This window comes from Larus michahellis, chromosome 15 (assembly GCF_964199755.1).
Source record: "Larus michahellis chromosome 15, bLarMic1.1, whole genome shotgun sequence".
NCBI classification, from domain to species: domain Eukaryota; kingdom Metazoa; phylum Chordata; class Aves; order Charadriiformes; family Laridae; genus Larus; species Larus michahellis.
In genome coordinates this window covers 5,515,473-5,528,021 of record NC_133910.1, presented here as the reverse complement: position 1 = coordinate 5,528,021, position 12,549 = coordinate 5,515,473, and the positions used below count along the sequence as shown (strand labels likewise).

Sequence of the window (12,549 nt, the reverse complement as noted above, 5' to 3'; positions counted from 1 at the left end):
TGCTTCTCCCTTAAAAAAAAAAAAAAAAGATTAAACATCAGATTCATCCTGCCCTTCCCTGGGATGCTGCTGTTCCCGGCTGCGATGCTCCAGCCGCGGAGGGTTTAGCTCTCTGTACCCTCTGGGTGCTGGCGAGATCCTTCTGCTGCAGCATCCTCGGCAGAGCGGCCACCTGGGTGGGGACTGCCAGGAGGTCAGAGAGAGAGAGAGGAGGCTCAGAGCCTCTCTGCCTGCCACCCTGTCTTCTCGGGTTGTGAAATTTTGAGGCAAAATCCCTCTATTTCACCCTCATGCGCTCCAGCCGGTCGGCAGATCTGCGCACCCAGCAGCGCTCATCTCTGCATCCTCACCAGAGAGATCACCACCGCCAGGGAGGAGAAAGGATGCTCAGAGCCTCTCTGCCTTTTCAGGTCATGAAATTTTGAGGCAAAATCCCTCTTTTTCACCCCCCTGCACTCCAGCCTGTCGGAAGAGTTGTGCACGCAGCAACGCTTGTCTCTGCAGGCTCGCTGGGGTGAGGGCATTGGGAGTGGGTGCGATGGGAGACCTTGGGGTTGTTCTTGGGGGCTCTGTACAGCAGTGGGGGTGCAGGGGGGCCTGCAACAAATGGGGTGCTTCCTCTTGCTTTCCCTGTGCTGGCTGGAGGATGCAGGAAGGACGGTGGCTTTGCCCTGGCCACCGAGCAGCACGATAGCCCCAGGGTGCATCCACTCGCCTCCTGCCATGGCTCCATCCCCTTGGCTCAGCCATGTTTCCCTTAGCAAAAAAAAGTGGTGTGGTGTTTTATTTTTTTCTCTCCTTTTTAAATGGCCACTTTTCACTTTTTTTTCCATGCTCTTCCTCCTTGGCATGCAGGTCGGCGAGGGGAGGGAGCCTTCAGCCAAGCTCTCCATCACATGTCCCTTGTTTTTTGTGTGTTATTTTTTCCCCGGCGCTGCCCTTGCCAAGGGAAGGACATTGTATAGCCGCTGAGACTGGCAGGGGCTGTACCGCTGCCTGCCAATAGCCTCCATGTCTGAAAAGGCTTAGGAAATCCAAGCTCTAAATTAGCTCCCAAATCTTCTTCTTCCCTTTCTCTGGTCAGGTCGCCCTGCAGAGCGAGCCCCAGCTCCCCTTTTGTCGCGGGGCTTTGCCTGGAGAGCACGGTGTGGTGGTCCTGTTGGGATACTGGGAAGATCCTTGACCCCCTGTGGCTCGAGACGAGCTGGAGCGCCTCGGGGAGAAGCGGCGGGGACACAAATTTCTGGCATGCCTCCTCCCAGCCTTTGCCACCCCGTCCCCCTGCCTGGCAAGGCTGCTGGGGTTTCCAGCTGCGGCGCGGGAGGGAAGCGGGGAGCTGATGGACGGCTGCCCGGAGCCTCCCTGGGGAGGTGGGAGCCTGTGCTTGCCCCAGGGATGCTGCCGAGAGCAGCCAAGGTCATGGCATCGCCGGCAGCATGCACAGCCGGGACATCTGGGGCTGGATGAAGCTGGAGGAGGGGAGCAGGAGGTGTGCTGGCCGCCCGTCTGGTAGAGGAGGGGACAATCTGTGCCGTGTCCAGCTGTCATTTCGCCCCCTCCAGCACCTCGGTTCTGCCCTTGCCAGGGCAGTGGGGGAAGGCAGCGGCTGCGCTGTGAGACGGCAGCGTCCCTGTGTCCCCGCGCTGGCAGGGTGTCTGCGGGACGACTCTTCTCCCTTGGCGAGAGGTGGTTTTGCAGTGGCTGAGCCTGGGGAGCAGCTTTGCTCGGCAGTGCCGCTGCGTTTCAGCACGGCTGTGTCGTGGGGCTGCGTCTCTTACTTCTGCTTTCTCCTCTCTCGAGAGCGAAACGGAAAGGGCTCAGCTCTGCCGTCTCTCCCGGAAATTCAGGCTTCAGCTCTGCAAATGCCTGGCGGTTCAGCATCCCCACTGGCACCCCAGCCTTCATCACCGCATACAAATTGTTCTTGAAATGTCTCCAACAATTCTCTGTAGGTAGCTTTAGGTGCTCGGGTGCTGCGAACAGAGTGCGGGCATCACACCTGATAACCCCAAACCACCCCAAAAAGGGCTCCTGCGCCGCGTGCTCTGGGGCCGTTGGCTGCCCGCCTGGCTTTGCCTGGGGGTGAGGAAAGGGGATCCTTCCCCGGAGGGCTGAGCATCTCTAGGGCAGGTTGCCGCAGCTCAGCCAGGGATGTCGCCGGCATCGCTCCCTCTCGGGGCCCCGGGGGGTGGCCCGTGCGTGGGGGAGAGCAGGAGCTCGGCAGAGCAGCCTCGGGCGGTGAATTCTGCCTGCTTCATCCTCACGGTGGGTACCTTGGGAAACAGCAGAGGAAAATTCCACTTCTGAAAGCATGTAACTTGAGGGGTTTTTGGTATTATTTTCTTGAAAAGGCTCTGTCAAGCTCCCTCTCCCCCTCCCTGTGCTATGCAGCCAGCTCTGAAGCAGAAGTGATATTTTCTGCCAATGCAATGATTAGCCTTTCTGCTAATGACCCACGAATAGTGTCCAAAATAAATGAGCCCAACCTGCTCATCTTATTAGCCAAATGATTGCAAAGAAAGAGGAAATATCTGCAAAAACTGCTTAGGCAGCTGGAATTTGGAAGTACGGAGAGAAGCCATATGTCTTCAAAAAGCTGGTTCTCCCCCGGAGCACGAAGAGCCCACACGTTATAAAGGGGTTCTGCTCGCCCCCTGTTCCTGCTTTTGAGAGCCCCTCTGGGGCTGGAGCTGTGTCTGTCCCCAAGCTCTTCTGGTTCCCGGGGCTGAGAAGCTGGTGACGGGCAGATGTTTCTCCTCCGTGTCCAGTTTGTGGCTTCCCACATCCTTTAGGTGACAGGCAGCAGCATGGGGATGTTGGTCAGGAGAGCAGTTAACGCAGTAGCCGGTACTAAGTCATCCTTCAGGAGTTGTTCTTATGTCCTTCAGGCTCTTCCCAATGCACTTGGCAAGGTCGTGGAGCATCCTTGTTCCACGTGAGGAGGAATAAAGGAGGAGTAGAGGCACGGGAGGGTTTCTGCAGGGAAGGGTGAAAGGGGGCTCCTGCGTGCAAGCCCCGTCCCCTGGATCACGGTGATGCTCAAGTGAAGTGAGAGCTCACCGTGGGGAGGGGAGGGATTTTATGTGGGTGAACTGGATTTGAAAGGTGGCTTGTCTCCCCGGTCACTGCTCGTGTGTCCCAGTAGGTATCCCCCCCCAGCTGAAAAGCCTGACCCTGCTACGAGGTTCTGCGGGAGGTGGCAGCGGTGTGACCGTCCCGGAGAAGGGGGCTGTGGCTCGAGGCTGAGAGGAGCCCTGAGCGCATCACCCGGCAGCCTTGAAGCTGCATCACATCAGAGGATGTGCCTGACTCTTGTGTCCTATTTGATAGCAGAGAAAAATGCCCTTGTTCCTCTTGTTCCCTCCAGCCAGGGAGACCTGGCTCGGATGCACGTGGCCCTAAAAATTGCTGAGGAGGGAGGAGAAGGAGGTCATCCTCCTTCCAGCACCCGGTGTGCATGCCATATGCTTCCCTGGCCTGCTCCGTAGCGTGGCCGATGTGAGGTCTTGCACGGCAGCTCATGGGCTGCTCCTGGGGTGCCACCAGCCCCTCGGCATTGTGGGGAGGGGTGTCCCACCGGGGCTCTGCCGTGGGCAGATAGGCAGAGCTGGCCTGTGACCAAAAGCACATCATCCGTATTATTTGTGTCTCTGCGTGCGTATATGAAAGACACGCTTTATATACATATCTGTGTGTATATCACTATTTTTTTTTTTATATGTATATATATATTTCTGAGCTGGGATCTGTTACTGAGCTGGGATCTGGGGGTTGTAATGTACAGAAATAGGGCCCATGACTTCTTTATTTTTTAGTTTAACTGCATTCATGTATAGCTAGTTCCTTGCTCTTTTCCATTTTATGCAGACTTATATTGTGCTTGGGACTTCTTTCTTCCTTTCCTCATGGTTGGGGGAATTGCTAATTGTGCATGTTTTTATTCTGAGGAGTTTCACGTTTAAACAATTATCTGTGCTGGAAAACATCCTGATAGTGCAAATACTGAAAACTCGAACATGGAGTGGATTAGTGAACGGTCCTTGCTGTCTGTGCGCCTGGCGGTGTCTTTCGCTGCACTGGACCCCCCTGGGAAGTGCCTCCGGTGCCTGGGATCTGGGGGCCGGTGAGACAGGGGTGCGAGTGGCAGCCCCACCTGCGTGCCCCAGGCTGCTCAAGCCTGGTGTCTGCTTTCTGAAGCCTTGGCTTGTGCTAATTTGTCATTGTCATCGGCTTAAACAAGTTTTTCAGGTTAATGCTGGAGTGGTTTGGCTTTGGCGGGTGGGGCGTTTTGTGATGCGGGGTTGGTGTTTGGTTTGGTTGGGTTTTTTGAGTGGGGGAGTTGTTGTTGCAGTACCCCAAAGCTCCCACACGTGCCCACCCTGTCGATGGCACTGGCACCAGTTGGGATGCTTCAGGGATACTGCCCTTTCTCCAGGGTTTTGCGGGGCGAGGATGGCTTTTCTGTATGAACTCTGGAGTGGAAGGGATTTGGAGAGGCCATAGAATCCATCTCTCTGCCCCTGGGCGGGATCAATAACCCTCTGTCACTGGTGATAGATGTTTCTCTGTCCTGTTCTGCAAGACTCCCCTGTCCCCCGGGCGGTTGTTCCAGCTGTGGTGCCGGGGTTGGACTGTGGCTGACCCTACAAACCCCCCCAAAACACGCTGCCTTCAGCCCAACTTTGCAACAGCCTAATATTTTGAATAACTTTCACAGCGTTTGGACTGATTTAAGTTAGCAGGTGGTTTGAAGTGATTGATGGAAATCCTTTTCCTGTAAATTTTTTTGCTCCAAGGATTTAGTTTCAAGTATCTTGCTCCCAGTAAAGAGCAGGAATGCGGGCTGGCATCCTCCTCTTGCCCTGGCATTGCCCGCGGCTCCTCGGCCAGAGGTTGCAGACACACATGCGTGCGGAGGACCACCATCTGCTTTTTAAGAAAGGAGGGTCTAAGCACTTTTGTGTCTCTTCCCAAGGTGTCCCTTGAAAAATGGGCCATGCCCATGCTCCACGTAGCTATGTCTGTTCTCTTGCTCCCCCAAGTTTTGGTGTTCTGGGAGTTTTGGTGCCCGAGGCAGGGGTGATGGAGAGCTGTGGTGATTGCCCAGGCCCTTGGTTCTGGGCTTTCATTCCTTAAGGCTCCCTTTTGCTTTGTGCAAGACTCTTTCAGCATCTGGTTTTAAAATAGACCCCCCTGTCCAGCTTGTGCAAGGGCACCTGGTCCTAGATAAGTAGCTGAGCTGTTCTTCTGAGGTCCCCAGCACAGATCTGTCCTTGGATTTATGGATTTATCCTTGTCCCGCTCCCACAAAACAGGGGCAGGGCTGTTCCTGAGTTGCCCAAAGGACACTGGGGTGCAGGGATTTAATGATTTTTAGGGCAGATAGAGCTATGGCAGGAGCTGGGGGCTGAACACAGCATCTCCCTAGCTGAGCAGCACCCTGTCCCCTCCCCGGCTGCCCTCCCCGTGCCTGGATGAGCAGAAAGCAGTGGACTTTGGAAGTGCTTTGTGCAAGGGGGGGGCTCCAGGCAGCCTCCTAGGGTGTTGCTACTCTTCCTCCCATGGGATCTTCATGCATAGGAAGGTCCTTGTATCCTTGGATACACGGAGCAGCTTTAGGGCTTGTGAGAGCCTGCAGGTTCCGCTGCCCGCGCCAGCTGCGTGCTCGGTCTCTTCTCCAGAGAGCTGAGTGTCCCAGAGGGGACCGGCGTGGCTGCCTGGGCACAGCCAAGCTCTGCTGGTGGCCAGAGGTGGCTTAGGACCTTGTATCCTTGGCACTTGGATAGCTTGGTATCATGATGCCTGGCAGCCCTTACCAGGAGCGAGGGCTCTCTTGGGGTTGCGGTAGAAGCTGCTGTCCCCCTGCCCTGAGCTGGTACTCGTGGGTGGTGGCAGGTCACCATGAAGCAGGGAGAACTGCTGTGTGCAGGGCAGAGATACGGTGCAATGAAGTTTTTGGGTTAGTGAGCTCTGCAGGGTCAATGGGCAGAGCTGATGCTCTGTGTCGTTCCGCTGATGCATGCGACCCCTTGCCCTGGGGAAGCCCAGAGAGCGTGCCCAGCATGGTGGGGTGGTCACCAAGGGAAGTGTGGAAAGCTGAAGCCCAGTGCAGGTTCTTGTCCCTCTCATGGGGCTGTTAGTTCTGCTGTTTTTGTCCTTGCACGTTTGCAGCTTGTGAGTGTTGTTGGGGTGCCTTGGTCCCTACCAGTGCTACGTGTCCCCTCTCTGGTGTAAGGGTGGAAAGCTGCTTTGTGGTAGAAGTTAGTGATGGAGTTGTTGGGCTGAGGAGGACCCTTTGAGCTCAGTTGTACCGTTAAAGAGCATCACTGAGTTGTGTGAGGGGGAGGAAAACAAGGGTGGAAATGAGGAGTTGTGGGAAACCGTATTAGGAGCTTCTAAACCTGGAGATTCCATTCTGGCAAGACCCATCTGTGGTGGAAACGCGGTGCTTCGGCTCAGTGCCCTGCAGCAGCCCTGCCTGCTGCTCACCCCTCCAGCCCTCCTCTTTGGGGTGGCACCCACCCTGTAAACCCCGCTTTTAACCCTTTTTAACTTCCCCTTTGCAGACTGGCCATGTTCCATGGTGAGCATTTACGAGTGTGTAACTTCACTCACCCACCGCTCTTGGGACAGGCTTTTCCTCGCCTCCTGCTACCCAGGGCCATCACGTTAAATCGCCTGCCGCAATTGCTTGGCCGCCACATAGATTTTTATCTCGAGTGTGCTTTGGAAAGGGAGCCCTGAGCTGTCGCTGGGAATGTTGAAACGATAAATGTGTTTTGCACCTGGCGATGGGAAAGGAGCGGCTTTAGGGCTTGTGAGAGCCTGCAGGCTCCGCTGCCTGCGCCGGCTGCGTGCTCGGCCTCTGCTCCGGAGAGCTGAGCGTCCCGGAGGGGACCGGCATGGCTACCTGGGCACAGCCAAGCTCTGCTGGGTGGCCAGAGGTGTCTCAGGTCTTCGGCTGTGCCCTGGGATAAGTTAGGGAGAGGGGCTGTGGTGGGAGCAGGACGCAGTAGGGCAGAGGGAAGGGTGTGCTGCTGCTTGAAATGAGGGTAGAGGAGACGGAGCGGAGCCCTGGGCCTTGTTTTCCTAATTGTTTTCTTGCATGTAGTGACTCTGGCCCCATTTGTGCTCCTGAGGTCCTGTTTGCTTGCTGGAGACTGTCCCAGCCCTCCGTCGAGGCTGCCAGGAGAGAAGAGCTTGTTTTTGAAAACTCTTTGATGGAAAACATTTGCCTGCCTTGGCGAGAGGGTTTCCCCTGTTTGGCCGGGCAGTGCTGGTTGTCCCTTCTGTGTCCTCTCACGTCCAGGGCTCGGGGGTGTGGGTTAGCACTGCAGGGTCATTTGCCGCTCCTGGACAATTCCCGCCGGTGCGGAAAGCCCGGCCGTGAAAGGCCAGGGAGGGCCAGGATGGAGCTGCGCAGCAGGAGGGGTCGGAGGAGGACCATGTCTTCTTGGCCACAAGCAAAGCTCTTGGTGAACACCCATCGTAGGGTGCCGTTGGTCAGGGTGGTGGCTTGCGAAGAGCTAAGCACCTTCCTTGTCCTCTCTGGTACCGATCTGCTGCGGTGACCCGTGGAGCACTGATTTCACCAGGTCTCACATCCAGGTGGTGTCCAGCCACGGACTGGAACGTTGCCTTCCCCTTGGGGTTTTGCACGTTGCCTGGGTGTCCTGGGCTCCTTGAGTTGAGGGCTTGGATAAGGACCACGCGGGCATGGACCAGAAAGGTTGAATCAAGTTTCCAGTTCTCTGCCTATACAACGTATTAGGGATGCTGTTCTTTTTCTTGGCTTCCTGCGTCCCCTGGGAAATTACTCTTTTGTGATGAAAGCCTGAAAGGAGGTCGGATGCTGAGGACATCAGCTGAGTGCCTGGGGACTGAGGGGTTCCTTTTTTGTTTGGCGTCAGGGGAGGATGAGAAAGACAGAGGAGCCTGTGCAGATCTGCGCTGCCTCTGGAATGGGTTCTTCTCGCTAACCGGGGGCTCTCTCCTCACCTCGCCACCCGCCTTCGCCTTGCCACCCAGGCAAGCTTCTCCGGGAACATATGGCTGTATCTTCATCTCCCATTCATGCTTTTCCCCTCAGGCAAAGCTGTTTCTTCTGCAGGAGGCCAGGCCTCCTCTGAAGATGGGAGCAATCCATCGGCTGGCCTTCATCTAGATTAGATATGCACTTGTGAACTCAGCCCAGGCGGGACGGGCACTGCATCGGGGTGAGCTGCGATGGAGGTGGAGCTGGGTGGGAGGTGGTTTTCCTGCCTCCCAGAAGCTAAAAACAATCTGTTGGGGGGGTGCGTGTGCCTTGGGGGGGCGAAGCAAACCGAAGTTCAGTACGCTGTCTGCATCAGGAGCAGCAATTAAGGAGTGGAGAGGCGCTTCGTGAGCCCAAAGGTGTGGGTAGAAGGGCTTTATTAGCTCCATTTGAAATATTTCATCTCGATTCCTGTTTAGCTGTGGAACCTAACTTTATTTGAGCTTTAAATTTAGGTTTTCAAAACAGGCCTGTCAAATTAGTAAAAGGAAATTTGATTAGAAAATGTCAGCGGGATTGAGATCTTTGTTTTTCGCCGGGCGTGATTTGGCTTGGATATTGCTCTTAACCAAAAATACCCCATTGGAAACTGTCTTTTAGCTAATCAACACTTTCCAACTGGACGGGGGGCGGGGGGAAGAAAGCAGAGCTGGAAAATTCCTGCCACTGGCTCCCCAGCCAGCGGCCACCCCTTGGCAGGGACCTGGATGCCAGGGCTGCGGTGGTGTTGGGGATGACTTGGGGACCGGAGGGAAGAAGGGTGCAGAAGAGGGGTGATGGCTTTGGGCCTTCTCCTGTCCTCTCCAGCTCCCTGCTGTCCCCATGTCCGGGCTCGACTGGTTGAACTCCCTGAGGACACGGGGGGCCGAGCCTCGGCGTCTCCCCGGGAGCTGCTCAGGCCATGCCTGGGTTGGTGGGGGATGCTGAAATCGGGGGGAGGGGGCTGTGTGGCAGTTTTGGGGTGGAGGTGCAGAGCTCTCCCCTGCACCTTAACCTCAGTGTGTGTCCCATCCGTGCCCAGGCTGGGGGGGAATGGAGCCTATCCCAGAGGGCAGGAGTTGAGGGGGAAGGATGAGGGAATTAATTATTAACGGTGGAGTTAAACAGCAGCTAATAACAGCCATGGGGAGAGAGGGGAGCTGCCATGCCCAGTGCTGCCCCGCGGAGCCCTCCTGGGGGGGATGAAGGAAGTTTTGACGGGGGGGATGCTGGGGGCAGCTCTCTCCTTGCTCAGAGCCCTGTTTACAGCCTGTTTGCCTTAATGGGCTACCGCTCATCAGCTGAACCCCCAACCCCTGGGGCTGTGCTTGGCCCCAGCAAGCCCCCGCTGGTGTCACTCGGTGGGTGAGCAGAGATGGGGTGCCCAGTGCCATAATGGATGCTGCCGTTGAGGGTTGGGGGGGGGGGGGGGGGTAGCTGGCGTCAGGCTGGCTCCGAAGCGGCCGTCCTTGTCCAGTCCCTGCCTGCTGCCGGGGGACGGTGCCGCCAGCCGTCGGTGGCTGGATTCACTCCGTGATTGCTCACAGATGCTGCAATTACGCTGGCGACACCGTGTCAAAAACCTCACGGCGGCATTGGCGCGCACACGGGGACAGGAGGGGGTTATTAGCCTGTTATTACCCATTTACCCAGATATCCCGGCTAATCAGCTTTCAGATGGGGAGAATTAATTGGTTTCTTTTGGAGCACCAGGCACATTTAATTCAAATGAATTCTTCCCCCTTTCCAAATGGGCACTTTCTCAGACGCGGTGGGATGGGGAAGGAGGGGTCATGGTGTTCCCATCACGGACCCTCCCGGCACGGTGCAGCTGGGCTGCAGTCAGCCGGGCTGTAATAGCCGTGCCCTTCGCTCCTCTCTCCATCTGGGAAGGAGCTTTCGTCTTTCCACGCACGCAACCTGCTGGGACACGCTCCAAACCCTCTGCTTGTAGCAAGGCTGGGGAATGCAAGTCCCGAATTGTCTCAGTCCCTCTGTAGTGGTGTATACTGGAGAGCTCGGGGGGGTCATCTTGGTGGCATGCGGGTGGCATTGCTGTGATGCTTGCTGCTCTCTGTGGGCAAGGGCTGCAGGTGGGGGATGGAGTCAGGAGATGAGGGTCCCCGGGGCTGGGTGGGCATGGCGTGCCCTGAGCATCCTGCACGCAAACTGTTGCCAGCTGGGGCAACTCTTTAGAATAAAACCACTTTTACACCTCTGTTGCTGCTTACCCTACTCTGGGTCTCACCCAGGCTTTGCTGCAGCTGGGGGCTGAGCTGCCCCCCAGGCCAGGAGGGGGCTGAGCAGTGCCCTGAGCCCTAGCAGAGGTGGAGGGGGTGGCAGCCAGTGACCTGCCCTGCAGGGGATGGCATCGATGCTGCCGGCGAGGAGGCAGGGAAGGAAAATCCAGCAGCCTGATGCGTGTGAGTGGCACTGGGTGAGCCCACCGGCTCCCCCAAAGCCTCCAGCCCCTCTGAGCCATTGCTGCTGCCCACTGGCCTCTTCCTGCGCTGGTGCCACCCACTTTTAATGAACGCTCTGTCTCTTCTTTACATGGCTGTAATGAGAGCTGGGCGCAAGACCTGCTGCTCGCTTTGTGAGAGCACAAGTGAAAACTCTGCAGAAGGTCCCTTTGGATAGCGGGGATGCAGCTCTGAGCCCTGCCCCGGTGGTCCCCAGGGAGTCCCTTCTGGGTCCCCTCTTCCCAAGTCCTGCTCTAGCAAGAGCACGGGTTAACTTGTTGGGGGACTCAGAAATAGTCGTATGCTTTAAATGCGAGCTGTTGAGGAGGGTTGGACTGGAATGCCCCAAATCATTGCTCCTTCCTCAAAATGTGCAGGTAAACGTCCTTTTGGAAGTGCCAGCATCTTGGTACCTGTCCAGAGTCTCCCTCCTGCAGCACCCTGCAGGGGAGAGCTGGAGGTAGGAGCCCCGGTATCTCCTCCCTTTGCTCTGCTCCCGTCATCTTCCATGTCCTGTATCTGTACAGGGAAAAAAAAGAGGGACTTGAATTGCAGGTGCCTGGAGCTGCAAGTGCTTTGGGACGGGGACTGTCCCCGAGGTGTGCTGAGGTCGGCAGAGCTGAAGCTGCTCCGGCTGCCCCTGGGGGTGCCAAGGGACCCTTGGCAGATGCAGACTCGGCTTTTCCCCTCCCAGCCAGCTGCAGGATGCCCTCCTCCCCACCTGCGGCTCTGCCTCCCCGGCGAGGAGACCGCTGGCCTCGTCCCCTTCAAAGCACACTTGAAAACAAGCGAGCGAAACAAAGCTGGTGCGTTCCTGGCCTTTTATAGTCTCGTCTTCCGATCGATACAGCAAGAGGGATGGGCGAGCGGGTAGCAGGGTTTTGATGAGGCGGCTTAGCGTGGGCCAACATGCCCTGCAGCAAAAACGTTTCTGTGGACCCGCTGGTGTGGGATCTGGATGGCAGGAAAACTCCTGGCCCCGTGGATTTGCTTTTCTGCTGTGGACAAAGGTCGTTTGGAGGCATCCCACCGAGGGCTGGATAATGGGAACTCTGCGTTCTTGGGCAGGAAGAGGAAAAAAAGCCCTTAAACACCTGATAAATTTTATGTATGTGCTAAGTCCGGGTGAAGTTAATGGGAGTTAAGTGTATGGTTAAGTGCTGTACTTAACTGGGCTCTTAATAACCCACTGGGAATAGCTGGGATGGTTTGGGAAAGGAAAGGGTTTGTGAACTTGCTGAGCAATTTGTTCTTTTCTTTAAACGAAAGTTGCGGATTTGCGATGTGGGGGGGAGCGCATTTCTTCAAATTGTGTATTTGCACATTGAGAAAACTGGGAGGTTTTTTGGTTATTTTCTCCCGTGGAGTGCAATGCCCCGGCTACCAGTACAGGCCCTTCCCCGGGGCGTGGGGGGATGCAGCGAGGAACTCCTGCAGCCTGAGTTCCCATGCCAGAATTGCCGAGTACTGTCAGATGCCAAACGCTACATAGACACGTGCGCCGAGCATTTATCCCTGTTGTTGTGTTTGAATACCCTCCCTCTCCCCCCCCCCCCCCCAGGAAAGCGGTGGTTTGTGCTGCTGCTTTTCAGAAGGACGTTCATTATGCTGAAATATTTGCACTTTAAATATGGTAAGGCAGACTTTTTTACACAATAGGCTGGATCGTTCCCAAAGCAGCTGCCAGCTACCTTTAAAAAAAAAAAACACAAACGCCAACAACAACAAAAAAGCTCTTTCCCTCCATTCCTACATGCACAATAGCACCTTCCCATCAGCTCCTTGCTCCATAAATTGCTTTGAGATGTCCATAAATAGACTCTAAACCCCTTTTCCAATCTCTTGCCTGCCTTCGCTCCACCCTGTGCAGAGCAGCAGCACACACCGATGTGGAGGAGACCTGGTCCATCATAGAATGGTTTGGGTTAGAAGGAACCTTAAAGCCCATCCAGTCCCACCCCCTGCCCTGCCGTGGGACATCTCCCACTAGACCAGATTGCTCCAAGCCCCGTCCATCCTGGCCTTGAACCCCACCGGGGATGGGGCAGCCACAGCTTCTCTGGGCAACCTGGG

The 12,549-nt window shown here is 56.1% G+C and overlaps 1 protein-coding gene across 5 annotated transcripts in view; it reads left to right on the top strand.

Annotated features, from left to right (window-relative positions):
* ASTN2 (astrotactin 2) overlaps positions 1-12,549 on the top strand; it is a 377,208-nt gene that overhangs the window by 74,195 nt on the left and 290,464 nt on the right. The gene's annotated exons all lie outside the window — the stretch shown is intronic.